Raw genomic sequence first — 16,029 nt, 5'->3', positions numbered from 1 at the left:
CGCATGATCCCCCCCCCCCCCTGCGATAATCGTGACGTTGCCCGCCTGAGCCGACTACGACAAGCAGTTCCATCGCCACCACCCGAAAACATATAGTTAAAAAATAACGAATTTTAGGTAATTAATCATTTAGTAAGCGCATACTCCAACAGAATGTTCGCCTGACCCTATAACTCACCTCCAAGAACGGCACTGTGCTGCTCTCATAGCTTTTTTGTTAAAAACATATTTAACGCTCTAAAAGAAAATCACCTTAGAGAAAGACCACGAGCAAGATGATTTCTCGCGCATTTCTTTTTTTTAAATTATTATTATTGCTTAGAAATGGTACGGTACAAGCACATAGAAAATTGGGCTGAGAGGGCAGGCCCTGCCGAATAGCCCAGGAAGAAACATGGGTATACCGGGTGTCTCAGTTAAATCCCCGGGCTAAATAATTCGCGAACCGGTGCACCCATCGAATCACTTTCTTTTCTACAAGTATCTGTCCGCCTACAAGATGCGCACCGCGTGAATGAGCGGGAGGCGCTCATTATTTAAATAAAAATTCAAATGAGTTTCGTTAAAAAAGCTAGCTTCTAAAGCAGGGCGCCGTCGGCATTAAAATGGGTACTACCCCTTTTGGGACCTTCAGTGGACACCTTCTAGAGAAAAATCTGCCAGCGAAGCGGGTCATTTGTTGCAGTAATTAATTGGTTTCGATTTACGTTTTTTTGTCGCGGCTGGTTGCGGCGAAACGCAAAAGGATGTAATTCATTGGTGTAATTCATTGGTGTAAGGACGTAATTCATTGGTGGACATGGGAATGAAAGAGCGTCCTTTTGCGCTTCACCGCGACCAGCCGCGACAAAAATATGTAAACCGAAACCAATTAATTACTGCAACAAACGACCCGCTTCGGTTGCAGATTTTTCTCTAAAAGGTATCTACTGAAGGTCCCAGAAGGGGTAGTACCCATTTTAATGCCGACGGCACCCTGCTCTAGAAGTTAGCTTATTTCACGAAACTCATTTGAATTTTTATTTAAATAATGAGCGCCTCCCGCTCATTCACGCGGTGCGCATCTTGTAGGCGGTATTGGACAGATACTTGTAAAAAAGAAAGTTATTCGATTGGTGCACCGGTTCACGAATTATTTAGCCCGGGGATTTAACTGAGACACCCGGTATAACAATGTTGCATGAGTCTTGTGAGGATTGTTCAGAAAAAAAAAGAAAAAAAAGAAGATGAAGGTGGAGGTTAAGCAGCAGACGAAAAATGGAACTACGTGTTATTGTGGTAATAACAAAGTGGTTAAACTGAAAGCAAAGAGTAAGTACATATGTCTGTAGCAGCAGCGTCATAATCATCACCAGCACCGCCATCGGTTACGCGCAGCACTGCGCGTGACCCGAGCTTTCGTTTTCGGTTCATCGCCATTAACCGTCATTAAACCCATCAACCTCAGTAGAGCCTGGTCGCCTCATTTCTCGCTCTACAACTGGTGACCCGGACGTGATCCAACGTTCCACCATCATGAACGGCGACCAGCACTCCACCAGCTCTTCGCCTCCCAGCCGGCCACCGCCACTTCCACCGCTCGAGGCTTCTGTGGCACCGCTCCGCCTGCCGCCTTTCTCCATCTCCGATCCTCAGCTGTGGTTCGCGCAGGCGGAGGTTCTCTTCGCCGGACGCCGCGTCACTTCTCAAGCCTCAAGGTTTGGCTATGCCATCGCAAACCTTCCTCCCGAAGCTGCGGCAGAAGTCCGTGACCTAATAATCCACCCTCACCCCGAGTTGCCCTACGACACCTTACGGGACGAGTTAATTCGCCGTACATCTGCTTCGGAGGAGCGGCGATTGCAGCAGCTTCTGAACAGGGAAGAGCTCGGCGATCGACGGCCCCACCCAGCTCCTACGCCGCATGCGCGACCTCGCCGGCAACCCTACCACGGACGACTCGCTACTACGCGAACTCTTCCTACAACGTTTGCCCCACAACGTACGCATGATCCTGGCCGCCGGCGAAAATTCCCGCCTGGATGACTTGGCGAAGATGGCGGACCGTATTATGGATTTTGCTGGCCTTCCATCACCAGGAGCCGTTGCCGCCCTGGCACCCCGCACCTCCCCTCCACCGGTGGACGTTGCAATCAATGCCATCAGCACGTCGCTCCAGCAACTCCAGACTACGGTGGCGGCCCTTGTGAACCGGGTGGACGCCATTCCCCCGCAGCGACCACGTTCCCCTCAGCGCCCGTTTTGCCGTCGCTGCTCGCCATCCCGTCAACGGTCTCCTTCGCCCTCTCAGCACCACTTCTGCTGGTATCATCGAAAATTCGGCGATGCCGCAAGGAACTGCCAGGCCCCTTGCTCGTGGCCGGGAAACGCTCCCCCCAACCATTAACGGCTGGCATGGCTGGGGGCGACAACAGCCGGCTCTTCCGGATCACGGACCGCGTGTCCGGCTGTCGCTTCCTGGTGGATACCGGGGCTGACGTGAGCGTCGTTCCACCAACCCCCGCAGAAAAACGACACCGACAACCAGACTTGGCTTTGCAGGCCGTCAACAAGTCCACCATCTCAACTTACGGTCAACGCTCCGTCACCCTCGACCTCGGCCTGCGCAGAGTATTTCGTTGGGTTTTTACCATCGCCGACCTCCCCTTCGCAATCCTTGGCGCCGACTTCCTCCACCATTTCGACCTTCTTGTGGATATTAGACGCCAGCGCCTCGTCGACAACACTACTTCTTTGCACGTTTATGGAGCTCCAGCGTATATAGCCGCCATTAGTCCCACCATACGGCTACCGTTGCCCACTGCTTTCGCCGACATTGTCACGGAGTTCCCCGCTGTCCTGCGCCAATCGCACGCCTCTTGCCCACCTCGCCACAGCGTCACTCACCACATCGTGACACGGGGCCCCCCTGTCTTCGCTCGCCCCAGACGGCTGGCTCCGGAGCGCCTCGTCATTGCCAAGAGGGAATTTGAGCACATGCTCGAACTGGGGATCATTCGGCCTTCCTCCAGCCCGTGGTCTTCCGCTCTCCACATGGTGCCCAAAGCAACACCTGGTGATTGGCGCCCATGTGGGGACTACCGTGCACTCAACATCGTCACGGTACCGGACAGATACCCGCTTCCCCATATTCAGGACTTCACCGCGAATCTTGACGGAGCGACCATCTTCTCCAAGATAGACCTCATCAAAGCCTATCACCAAATTCCCGTCCATCCCCCTGACATCCCGAAGACTGCTATAACCACCCCTTTTGGCCTCTTTGAATACGTGCGGATGCCCTTTGGCCTGCGTAATGCTGCGCAGACATTCCAACGATTCATCAACGAAGTGCTCCGCGGCCTGGACTTCGCATTCGCATACATGGATGACATCCTCGTCGCAAGTCCATCTCCGGAGGCTCATCGCGCCCATCTGCGCGCCCTGTTCTCGCGCCTGGAGGACTACGGAGTCTCCATCAATGCCGCGAAGTGCGAGTTTGGCGTTACCACCCTTACCTTCCTGGGACACACCATCACCCCGCAAGGCATCCGGCCACTCGCATCCAAGGTCCAGGCCATCCGAGACTTTCCTGCCCCCACTTCTCGCAAAGGACTTCGTTCATTCCTTGGCCTCGTGACTTTCTACCGACGTTTTGTGCCTCGCTGTGCTGCCTTGCTCCAGCCTCTCTACGCAGCTCTCGGCGCTGACCATCCGAAAGAGGCCCGTGCTGCCCCACTGGAGTGGACACCGGCAGCAGAACGCGCGTTCGAAGAGGTCAAGCAGGCCCTGGCAGATGCTGTGCTGCTCCACCATCCTCGTCCTGACGCCGAGACAGCGTTGTTCGTCGACGCCTCCACCGCTGCTGTCGGCGCAGTCTTGCAGCAGCGTCAGGATGGCCACTGGAAACCTCTCTGTTTCTTTTCCCAACGCCTCTCGCCAGCAGAAACACGCTACAGCACCTTCGGGCGTGAGCTCCTCGCCGCCTACCTGGCATGCAGACACTACCGCCATTTTCTCGAGGGCCGCCCGTTTGTGCTGTACACCGACCACAAGCCTCTCATGTTCGCCCTGCGATCGGCCTCCCTCAACCACTCGCCTCGTGAAACCCGCCACATGTGCTACCTCTTGGAGTTCACGACCGATGTGCGACACGTCGCAGGCGAAGACAATGCCGCTGCCGACGCACTCTCGCGGCCGGACGTCAATGCTCTCCATCCGCCCCCCGCGGTCGATTTGGACGGCATCGCCCAGGCCCAACAGGCCGATGAAGAGCTCGCCGCCCTTCGTTCATCCCCCGCCTCGTCCACCACTTTTCGGGAGATCTCGCTCCCCGGTTCGACGGCAAGTCTATGGTGCGACACCTCTACTGGTACCCCGCGCCCTTTCGTTCCCCTGGCCTTCCGCCGGCATGTTTTCAACGCCCTCCACTCGCTGTCCCACCCTGGCGTGCGCGGCACGCAAAAGATCGTCGCAGAGCGCTACATATGGCCTCGCATGAATGCCGACGTCCGTGACTGGGCGCGGGCCTGCCTTGCCTGCCAGAGGGTCCAAAATCTACCGCCACACCATCTCGCCTCCATCGCGGTTCCTTCCGCCAGATGCCCGTTTCGACCAGGTCCACATCGACTTGGTCGGCCCGCTTCCTCCGGCCAAAGGCTACCGCTACCTGCTCTCGTGCATCGACCGCTTTACCCGCTGGCCGGAGGTAACGCCGATCCCTGACATCACGGCAGAGACGGTGGCCCACGCATTCCTCTTCTCCTGGGTTTCCCGATTCGGCGTCCCGTCCACTGTAACCACGGACAGAGGACGCCAGTTTGAATCGGCCCTCTTCGGTCACCTGTGCAGCGCCCTCGGAACCCATCACATCCGAACCACGGCCTACCATCCGGCTGCCAACGGCCTGGTCGAGCGCCTTCATCGGCAGCTCAAGGCGTCCCTCCGCGCCACTGACCACGGCGACACAACCTGGCCCGAGCGTCTACCCTTCGTCCTGCTTGGCCTTCGCGCCGCGATCCGCCAGGATGACTGCAGCGCGGCCCACATGGTTTACGGCTGCCCGCTCCGCCTTCCCGGAGCATTCTTCACCCCATCGGCCCCGCTCGTGCACGACCCTTCCTCCTACATCGACCGTCTCCGCCAGCTCTTCCGGGACCTCAAGCCCACGCCTACCCGCTCCGCTCCCGCAACACGCGTGTTCGTGAGCCCCGACCTTCATCAAGCCACCCACGTCTTCGTCCGCCGGGACTCTGTGCGCTCCAGCTTGCAGCCTCCCTATGACGGCCCCTACAGGGTCATCTCGCGAGCCGGGAAGTTCTTCCGCCTCGATCTTCCGCGGGGACCTGACACTGTGGCCATCGACAGGCTCAAGCCCGCATTCCTGGAGTCGGCACCTCTGGTATCGCCCGACCCGCCCTCCCTACGTCCGTGCTCAGCTCCTGTCTCCAGCATTCCTTCCCCTCCACGTCGGGTGCATTGGGCGCCGCAGCTCGCACACTACGAACCGCCCGCCGCCTCGGGTCCGGCTCCTGCACTCCTTGGCCTCGGCGCCCGACCTTTCCGCCAACCTCGGCCCTCCTCGCCAGCCTTGTCATCCGCCACGGGGGGGAGCCCTGTAGCAGCAGCGTCATAATCATCACCAGCACCGCCATCGGTTACGCGCAGCACTGCGCGTGACCCGAGCTTTCGTTTTCGGTTCATCGCCATTAACCGTCATTAAACCCATCAACCTCAGTAGAGCCTGGTCGCCTCATTTCTCGCTCTACATGTCATTCAGCAAAAGGGAGTTAATACCAATAAAATAAGCTATTTGTAGCCAAAAAGAAAATAAACAAGGTGACACAATATGAAATGCACAAAATCTCAAGTGCAAAAAATCAAATGATAAAGGAAAGTTCATACATGTGAGAAAACAAACAAACAAACAGGAACAAAGCATTTGTAGCCAAGAAACAAACTGTCAAACAAAACACGGTTTATGTCATGTGAAGAAAATGGTTCCTAACGGCGTGTTTGAACTTCCCGGGGTTTGAAGTGGAGCGTGATTGAAGTGGCAGCTCGTTCCACAGTTGACCACCGAAGGAAAAAATAGAGAAGAAGCCGTAGTTGGTACTGTGAATGACCAGATGTGCCTGCTTAACTTCGCAGTTCAAATGGACGTGAAGTGAACAACACAGCCGTTACACAAACGTTGTTTACGGTTTCGGAGGCGCCGTCCAGTTCCTACAGTCGAAAGGGTGTAATGCGACACCGTCGATCGGCCCCGTCTCTGTCGCTTCTCGGAAAGTGTCCGTTGCTTCGGTTTGCTCAAAAACTCTCGAACACATCCGGGCGGGGAGGGAGTTGTGTCACAGTCCCCAAAAGACGAACAAGGGTCCAGCACCGAAACGGGGGATGGAGGAAGCCAAGAGACAAGGCAGCGGCCACTGAAGCTACTCGGAAGACAAGGGCGACCACCAACAGGGAGAAGACGACGATCTGTGAGCCAACATTTTCATTCCGTGCTCATATTAAATATCTGTGCTACAAAATCTGGTATTTCCTGAGCTTCCTCTCAGCGTGGACTCACGCGTCGGTAGCGAGCCTTCACAGTACGACTAGTAGGGTATTGTAGAGCGTACTTTGTATGCCTAAGTGGGTAAGGGGTGTTGTAGTTATGTATGGGGATTTGGTGCCTATTAGAGGGTGAGTAGAATAAGTTGTGCATGATTCTTGCTAGTTTACATCTGGGAAGTTTATAGATGTTGAGTGTCCGCATGTAGGAGAAGGCAAAAGAAACAGAGTCACGAGGCCCCAGCGAGAAGATTAACTGAAGTGCCCGTTTCTGTGCTATGAGCAACGGATGCAAGTTACTGGAATATGAATGAAGATGACAATGAATGAGGGCACAGTGTACAGCACGCAAGATGTGAATGGGAACCAGGTTTTTGATGCGAGCAAGGGCGTAGAGTCTTGGAGTAATTCTGCTTCTAACAGAGTCAATGTGTGGCTGCCAACTAAGGTTTTCTTGCAGAGTAACTCCCAAAAAGCGAACACATGAGGAGCGGGTTAGAGCTTGGTTTCCAAGAAAGAGGACGTCATTTTGGGAGGGTGAGGATTTTCTGAGGAGGACGGAACACGACATATGTCGACTTTTGAACATTGGCGACTAATTTATTATTGAGCAGCCAGGTATGGAAGTTTTTTTAGTGCTGCAGTAGCTTTAAGGTGTAATGACGGAGCGTCGACATCTTCCACAAATATATTGATATCGAGAGGATAGAGAGGTAGCAAGCGAGCTGGTGGTATAGATCCATAACTTAAAAACCCGAGACTAGGGGACAAAAAACGACAAACACAGACAAGGTCTCAAGTCAATTGAGACCTTGTCTGTGTTTGTCGTTTTTTGTCCCCTAGTCTCGGGTTTTTAAGTTATGGATATATTGATATCGTCGGCATACAGGAAGCAGGAACTGGAAAAATGGTGCCGTAGATCGTTGATATAAACGAGAAAAAGGAATGGGCCCAACAACGAGCCCTGAGAGACACCTGTACACAAAGTTCTGCGTAAGGAATCACTACCAGCGAGGCTCACGTACTGCTGTCTATCTACCAGGTAACTCTTGAGAAGTGAAAGTGGTGTGCCTCTAATACCGTACTGCTGTAATGTGCTGTTTGAAGCCAGATACTGTGATTGATAAGGTCAAAGGCTTTTGTGAGGTCGACGAAAATACCCATGGTCACTAATTTTGCTTCAATATTAGACCTAATTTTTTCTGTGGCGTGCACGAGCGCAAGAGAGGTCGACTTTCCTTTACGAAATCCGAACTGCGAGTGAGTAAATAGCTGTTTAGACTCAAAGAAGTTTTCTAGGCGCACCAGCAAAAGCTTCTCCATCACCTTGCCGATTGAAGACACCAAGGAAATGGGACGATAGTTATGGACATTTGATCTGTCACCTTTTTTATAGATCGGCACCACCTTTGCCAGCTTTAACTCCCGAGGAAAAACGCCCACTAAGAAAAGCTCATTGAACAGCAGCGAGAGAGGTTCGGCCAAAAAACCCGCGAGGCGCTTCAGCAATCGGGGCGAGATACCGTCATGACCACAAGATTTCAGTGATTTCATAGAATGAACGATAACAAGTACTTCATCCGGTGTTGTGGGGACAAGGAAGAATGAGTCGCTATTTGAAGGGGGGAGAAATGAATGGACGTTAGAACCTGGAGGCAAGGGAACACGATTATCTACATTGCAAAAGTGTTCATTAAATAGGTCTGCTACCTCTGAAGGTTCCGAAACTTGAGTGTTATTGTGGAGGATAAGACGTGGGCCAGGAGCGTTAGACGAAGTGTTTTTCGATAGAGCGGAGTTTATTATGTGCCATAACTGTTTCGGGTCCCCTGCAGAGCAGGCTATAGCGTTCTGAAAGTAGCTACGCTTTGCTGCCCCAATCGTGCTTTTGAGGACGTCGCTGTATCTTGAGTAGCGCGCCCGGAGGTCAGCAGGTCAGCATTCTGTGGTGACAAACGTACTTTGCGAGACAAGTTGCATTTGTGTTTTACGCTTTTGAGAATAGCCCTCGTCATCCAAGGTTGTTTGGGTGTGGAGCGTCGGCTATAGGTGGTAGTCTTACGTGCCTTTTCGGTTATGCTACGGAGTGTAGAGAAGAAATAATTGAACTTTAGATCAGCCACATAGTGTATGGGGCCGGTTGGTACATATCCTTTGGCCCGGCGACGACAGACGAAGAAACGAGACAGCGACGACGCAGCATCATCTGGGAAACTTTCAAAGTCCCAGGTTACCTGGGCTAAGAGATTCTCTACTATGGTGAAATCGACAAAAGAGCGGGGTGATTGAGTGCAAGGGGTGGCAGAACCGGAACTGGCCCCAACATAAATTAATTCGTGATCAGTGATATCACATGTCACAACACCTTGGCACATCCGATTATCAGTTAGATTAGTGATTACATGGTCTAGCAGAGTGCCACAGTTAGACAGGCCGTATCGTGTTATTGATGAAATCAACTGTTGAAATCCGTTTGCAGCCAAAGTCTCTGTGTACGCAATCGATGTCGAGTCGGGTTTTAGCAAGTCAACATTAAAGTCACCCAGAATTAGGGTATTAAGTCTGGAAGACCACAACGTGTGCAGTAGATTATGAAATTCAGATAGCAACGAGCTCAGGTCATTGCTAGGGGACCTATATATGACTCCAACGATAAGAGGACGCCCTATAGGGCGTCCTCTGTAGGACGCCTATTTGTAGGAGTTAACGACAACACTTTAGCCTTGTTTACATGAACCCGACAGGAGCGGGTCGAGTTGACTAGCGGGCTGAGTCGAACGCCACCCGACGCTGCTTACATGAACTCTCTCAAACCGGAAGCGATCGCACCGGCGCCCATAGCGAGTCGAGCCTAACCCCAGCGGCGCCTAGTCCAAGCGAGTCGAGTCGAGTCGAGTCAACCTAACCCCTGCTGGCGACGCGACTCGACACGACACGGGGTCAACACGACCCGACAGCGTTGAGCGAGTCAAACCCGACAACCCAACTCAACCCGCTCCTGTCGAATTCATGTAAACGAGGCTTTTATTGTAATGATGATGATGATGATAATGCAATAAACAACAACGTTGATTGTCTCCCGTACTTATGTGTCTGATCGCTCGTTACCACCGGTACCTTACATGTCAGTGTCGATAGAGAAACTAACAACCGCCAACATCCAGCGGATCACTGCACATTAGCGGGTGTCGAAAACGACTTGTACCGCTATGGAGCCCTTCTTTAAAGGTGAACTAAACTGCAAAAATTTTCTCATCGCGGAATAAAAGATGTCGTTACCTTGACATCAATTCAAAAGGAATAGGATTCATTGGTTGTGTCGTTCGCGATTTATGATTGATATTGGCTGACCTCTCTTGAAGGTACTGTAAAGCAGCATCGATCAAATGTCGATTAGTGTGACTATTCGATAGTCTAAGACACCAGGACAAAAACTGCGCAAGTTTCATTCCAATCGACGGTGCAATTAATTAGAAAATTACAATTAAAGATTACGGGCAACACTGTACTAGGTATTCGAAATAAATCCGTACTCCTGACACATACGGCGGCAACCACATTGCATGCGTATAACACTGGGACCGACATAACAATCCACCACAATCCACCATAAAATCCGCCCCTGTAATCCACACAACGATCCACATCTGAGGATAAACGGATAAGCGAACTGAAATGAAATGCCCAGCCGTTGAAAAAAGTGTGTCAGACGTTCAAGAAGCCAGACAACGTTGGGACTTGTTTATTCACAGAGGTTCACAGAGGGTTTGTTCGTTCGAAAGAGGCCACGAACAGAAGGAGCGCGCAGGCGCAGCAGAGAAGTAGGGAGAGCCTCCATTGAACAGCGGCCAGCGCTGGGTTACTTTGCAAAACAAGGGTTAACAGGTTAAACTGTTAACAGGGGTTTCAGAATGCATAGGTAAACAGGAAAACTAATAATATGGTTACTAAAATAACGAAGTTCCGATGTAATAGTGTGTAATACCAATTTTCAGTGTTGCCCGCTGTACTTGGGGTTGTTTGACACCAGGCGTCGCACCTCCACTAAGCCGCATCTTTCATGGCAAATTAAAAATATTTATAGGGCGTTATCAGTCGTATGGTTTCGCATATGGGGGGGAGGATATAGGTTTATTGCAAAAAAATATTTAGAAGCAACAAAGTCTCTAGTCACATCACCGGCATATCGGCTTGTCTACTGCTTTACAGTAGCTTTAACACTTAAAAAGAATAAGATCGATAGAAAAAACGCAATGTACGCCTTCCCTCTCTCTCTCAAGGAGGTTCCAACTGCGGATTGGGGATTGCCCCCTCATACAAGTCAAGTTTCACAGGTTCCTGGGTGTTATCCTGGACCGCAACCTGTCGTGGCGAAGGCACATTGACTTCATCATCTCAAAGGCTCAGCGCTGGGGGAATGTGATTCGCCACTTTGCCGGCGTGCGCTGGGGCAGCACTGAGCGGGATTTTCTTGTGCTCCACAAAACTCTGGTTCGCGGCTCCCTGCTATACAGCTTGCACGTATTGCACGGTATATCAGCCACGTCTGAACACAAGCTTCGGTGTACACTGGCACACAGCCTGCGGACGTGCATTGGTGTCCTGCGCAGCGCTGAGACACGGATGGTGATCGCCGACGCCGGGGAAATACCCATCGATGTCCTCCGCCGAAGAGAAACCATCCGACACTACCTACGGTTGCTCGCTCACCACCGGCGTCATCCTCTGGTTCAAAAAGCTACGTAGGCGGAAGAACAGTAAACTCTCGCTATGTGTTACAGCAACATCTGGAAACATCCCTGGCTTCACTGTTGCCCCGACCACCCCTTCAGTGGCACCATGGACACTGCCGAGCCCATCCCTCTCGACACACATCCCTGGCCTCCTGGGACCGAAGAGCCAGATCCCCGTTTCGGTTCTCAAGCAGTCTACTTTGGAAATGATGGATACAAAGTACAGAGGCCGCACGGCTGTGTTCACAGATGGTTCGTCTAAGTCGGATGGCTCCTCCGCTGCCTTTGTCATACCGGAGGTGTCACTATCATGTGGGTTCCGCCTGTCACATCACACTTCGTCGACCTCTGCGGAGCTGTATGCCATCTTGTTATCTCTAAAGTCTGTCTCCAAATACCCTCCCCGCTCCTGGGTGATATACACTGACTGAAAATCAGCCCTGCAATGTGTAGGAACCATGGGCATCCGCGGCTCGTTGGCCCCGGTGGTTGTTAGTATCCTGACGGCGCTCAAGGTTCTCGGCGAACAGGGACACCGGGTGACCCTACAGTGGGTTCCCGGCCACACCGGCATTCAGGGCAACGAAGAAGCAGATTTGGCGGCTGCTGCGGCCCACCGTATCTCCAGAGCCGTGGCCATTATCCTCTCCAACGGGGATAGGCGCTCCTACTTGTCTGCGTTGGTGTCACCCTTGGCCCGCCAGCAATGGCTGCATGACATCACTCAATGGTCGCTCCTCCCTGCAGTGGACCCGTCATTATCATTTAGGATGCCAGGTGGCTTCCCTCGCAGCTTTACGACACTCTTGCGGCGTCTACGACTCAACGTCGCCTTCACCCCTGTGTTCCGTGTTAAGCTGGGTTACAGTAACACGGCGCTGTGCCTAGCTTGCCGCACCCCAGCTACGATCCCCCGTATCATCGAGGACTGTGAGCGGTACACGTGTGAACGCCGGGTTCTTCGACGCCAACTTGAACTCCTCGACCATAGACCATTCAGCCTGTCCAAAGTACTTGGCCCATGGAGCTCCCCTGCGCATCAGTGCCGGGCTCTTCGCTCCCTTTTTGCTTTCATGCAAGCCACTGGACTCCTCGAAGAGCTCTAAAGAGAACTCCGACCTGTCGTCGCTTCAATCTCACCATTCTTCATCCTCTCATATTAACCACTGTGAAGTGGGGTAGGGTCCTGTGGCTACCACGGGGAAACATCCCATGTCATCATCACTTCTTCATTTATGGTTGTTGTTGTTGTCTCTCTCTCTCAAGGAGCGCGGCAATGCGGAGAGGCCTCGGATTGGTCTCCTCAAACGATCTCCTGCGATGATTGGACAAATCGTGTAGGGAGACCAATGGGAATCGCTCCGTGTTGTCGGCCTTCTTGAGAAGGAGAGGGAGAAGGAAAGCTTAAAGTGCGTTTTTTTCTTTTGCTCATAAATCACGAATGATGCAACCTGATTAATCCCGTTCCTTTTTTGTTGATATCAAGGTAACGGCATATTTCATTCCGCGAGGAGCAAGTTTTGCACTTGAGTGCACCTTTTAAGGTACAGTAAAGCATGCTGACTGGTTATGTTGACGGCATAGTTTAACAGCTTGTTGTTTGCAAACCCAACACAACAAGTTCTACATGGGACAGGGAACGCTAAATATATTTAATTTGCTAGTAAAATTGCGATAAAACGGATCGGAGCAACGTCTGGCGGGAAATAATCCACAATTTGTCAAGCAATTTGTCTATGTTCACGACTGACTCGCTGCTCAAGATGACTACGTAAGGTAGCCGACATGTAGCCGACTTCTTTGGAACGATCGGAGAAAAAATTGCTGCACATCGTCCCAAGCAGCACAATGTACTGAAAGTCGAGTGCAATAGGGGTGGACGGTATGTGTCTTATCAACGTCTTTAGCTTCACGAATCTGTTCAAGGCCTTCCACCTACCCGTCCACCCCAATTGCACTCGACTTTCAGTGCATTGTGCTGCTGGGGTAGTTGGTGCATAACATCCACTGTATACCTGCCACCAACTTTCTTTCTTCCTCATGTGACGAATTATGCCTCAAACAAGAAAGCAATTAAACAGAACCAGGAACATGGAGAGGAGGTCGAAGAAATTTTTCCCTCCCAAGGCCGCGCAATCGCGCCTCGCAATCGCGTTGACGTCACTCTGCACCCAAGCAGCACAATGTACTGACCCAAGTAGCACAATGTACTGAAAGTCGAGTGCAATAGGGGTGGACGGGTAGGTGGAAGGCCTTGAACAGAATTCTGAATGTAAAGACCATTGATAAGACACATACCGTCCATCCCTATTGCACTCGACTTTCAATACATTGTGCTGCTTGGGTAGTATACCACGCCGGTCGCAGCCGCTGTGTTACGTTCCCGAAACAAAACAATGGAAGAAGATTCGGGATCAGAATACTCAGACACTGATGGAAAGAAACAAAGAAACAGCGGTCTGCTGCTTCCCTGAGAGTCAGGTAACAGCGCAGGAATGGAATGACTAATGCACGGTGACGTTGGCCGACCAGAGCAAGAAAGAACTACTTCCATCGACGCTCCGTGGCCGAAGCCAAACTTTTTCAAATTTCAAAAGTCGTTTTTATGATTCCCCCCTTCGTTTTCAAGTGTGATATTTCACAACTGTGTTCCGTTCGTGTAAATGATTGTGGGAATACCAGAAACTTGAAATCCATTTGGTTGCGAGGTCTCCATTTAAAGACACATTGTTATGCGCATGCAATGTAGTTTTGCGGTCGTACTTCGGGAGCAATGCGCAGTTGGTGGCGACACAGTGTTGCCCGCAATATTCTATTTTAATTTTCTAAAGAAAACTATGAGCGCGATTCGGACGAAAATTGTGACGTAAGAGGACAGAGGACTGAGGCTATTGAATAGATAATTTTTCTGGTATTGCAGCTCTACTGTATTACCGCTGACTGCACATTCTTTCTGCAAAACACACTTTTGTGGTGGTCTACGTCTTCAGTTGCCTTTCTCCTTTTGCCGCTCGGTTTAATACCATGGTCTAAAGCTCTTACGATGACAGCATTGAAAAACCACCACCCTTCGCGTGCAAGGCCACCATAAGCGGGCAATGGTCCTGACTATCGTCAGAGGATCTGACGTCTAAACCTACGTCACCGCGAACTTGATATTTTCTTCTTTCGTTTCTCACTCTCCAAGTCTACGCGCGCCACAAACAACAACAACAAAAAAGACTGGCTGGAGGTCAGTAAAACAGGTTTCTTCCTTCTGTTTTCCCGCCTGACAACGCGAAACGTCGAAACGTAGATCAATGTTTTGCGCTTGAATTCCAAGAAAATAAGGCTAGATCTTCTCCAACAAGAGGCATATCGAAAAAAATTAGTAAGTGCACTTGGTTTTATGACCGTTATTGACTGTTGTTGTTTTGGAGTTGGACGTTAGCGACGTTGCACAGATAGAGTGGTTTCTCGTATGCGCGGAGATGACTGAAGGACGCATGGTTCCCTTGTGAGGAGCCTTATACAGGATCATTGTGAATTCTTGTTCGTGGGGTTTTCGTGATTCATGTTCGTCACCACTTGTAAGTTCGCGTGCAAAGTTCCTGCTAGATCATGCCGTTTCTTACGCTCTCCCTGATGTGCCATTTCAATACAGCGTGCAGGCAGGTGTGAAAGGAGCTCGCATTCGTGAACGGAAGTCGTACAAGTAGTATTCAGTCATGCCGAGGGACAGACAATGAGAAACTATGCCCCCCCCCCCCCCCTGTGCCCTGCGCGTATTTTTCCACGCGCGACGCTCGGGTGGAGACACTTACCAGTGGGCGGAGCGTGGCCGGAGGGCTGCGTGCACGCTTACCCGCTAACATTTTTCAGGCTGGGCCGACTTCTTTCGTCATTTTTCAATATGTGACGACTTCAGTCGCAATTTTTTTCCAGCTGCAACAGGCGTGCAGTAGGTGGTTTACATGCAAAGGATAACCATACACAAAAGTACAAGTGAAAATATATTTACTAAAGTCATTAGTGTCAGGAATTATGTTATGACTCTGTGTGCAGGACAAAAACTTAGCCAAAAATCTGATGCAGAAGGAACACAATACACGTAACAAAAGTTATACTTATTACAGGCATGATGCAATAGCATTGGATGGATATCATACATCATACACAATATTTTTTTTGTGGTAATCACGCGTTTTCAATTAAGCAGAAGAGAACACATTTAATCATAGAAGATATTTTTAATCAATATGATTACAATAAAAAATTACAAGTTTTACTACAAAAAGTCTCACATTATTATACGTGAGCACCATTGTGGAGTTTTAATTACAAAGTTCTGATAGGATGTATGTAACTCCAAGAACAATAGCCGGGCCGACTTCTCTAGCAATTATTATTTTTTTCCAGCGCGCGGTGGGTGGCGCGCAGGTGAGGGGCTGTCCGGGTGCTTACCAGCAGGCCGACGGGCTCGGTGTGCCCTGGGCAGACTTCTTTGGCGATTTTTTCGCCTGGACCGACATCTCTAACGATTTTTTATTTTTATTTTCAGCGCGCGGTGGGTAGCGCGCAGGTGAGGGGCTGTCCGTGTGCTTACCAGCGGGCCGAAGAGCTGGGCGTACACTTATGGTTGTACACGCTGGGCCGACTTCTTTGGCGATTTTTCACCCTGGGCCGACTTCATTCGCATTTTTTTTCAGGTGGTGCGTGAGTGGTTTACATGCAAGTAGGCGGGTGAGGGGGTGTCCGAATGCCTACCAGTGAGCCGGAGAGC

General features: G+C 51.1%; 1 protein-coding gene across 1 annotated transcript in view; it reads left to right on the top strand.

Moving 5' to 3' along the window:
- The first annotated feature begins 14,515 nt into the window (after positions 1-14,515).
- LOC135393752 (DNA damage-regulated autophagy modulator protein 1-like) overlaps positions 14,516-16,029 on the top strand; it is a 41,693-nt gene continuing 40,179 nt past the window's right edge. The window contains exon 1 of the mRNA XM_064623987.1: positions 14,516-14,637. The gene's annotated coding sequence lies outside the window, so the exon portion shown is untranslated. The remainder of the gene's footprint in view (positions 14,638-16,029) is intronic.

Source organism: Ornithodoros turicata, chromosome 5 (assembly GCF_037126465.1).
Source record: "Ornithodoros turicata isolate Travis chromosome 5, ASM3712646v1, whole genome shotgun sequence".
Lineage (NCBI taxonomy): Eukaryota > Metazoa > Arthropoda > Arachnida > Ixodida > Argasidae > Ornithodoros > Ornithodoros turicata.
Note: the sequence above shows the minus strand (reverse complement) of the source record. Positions and strands in the feature narration are given on the sequence as shown.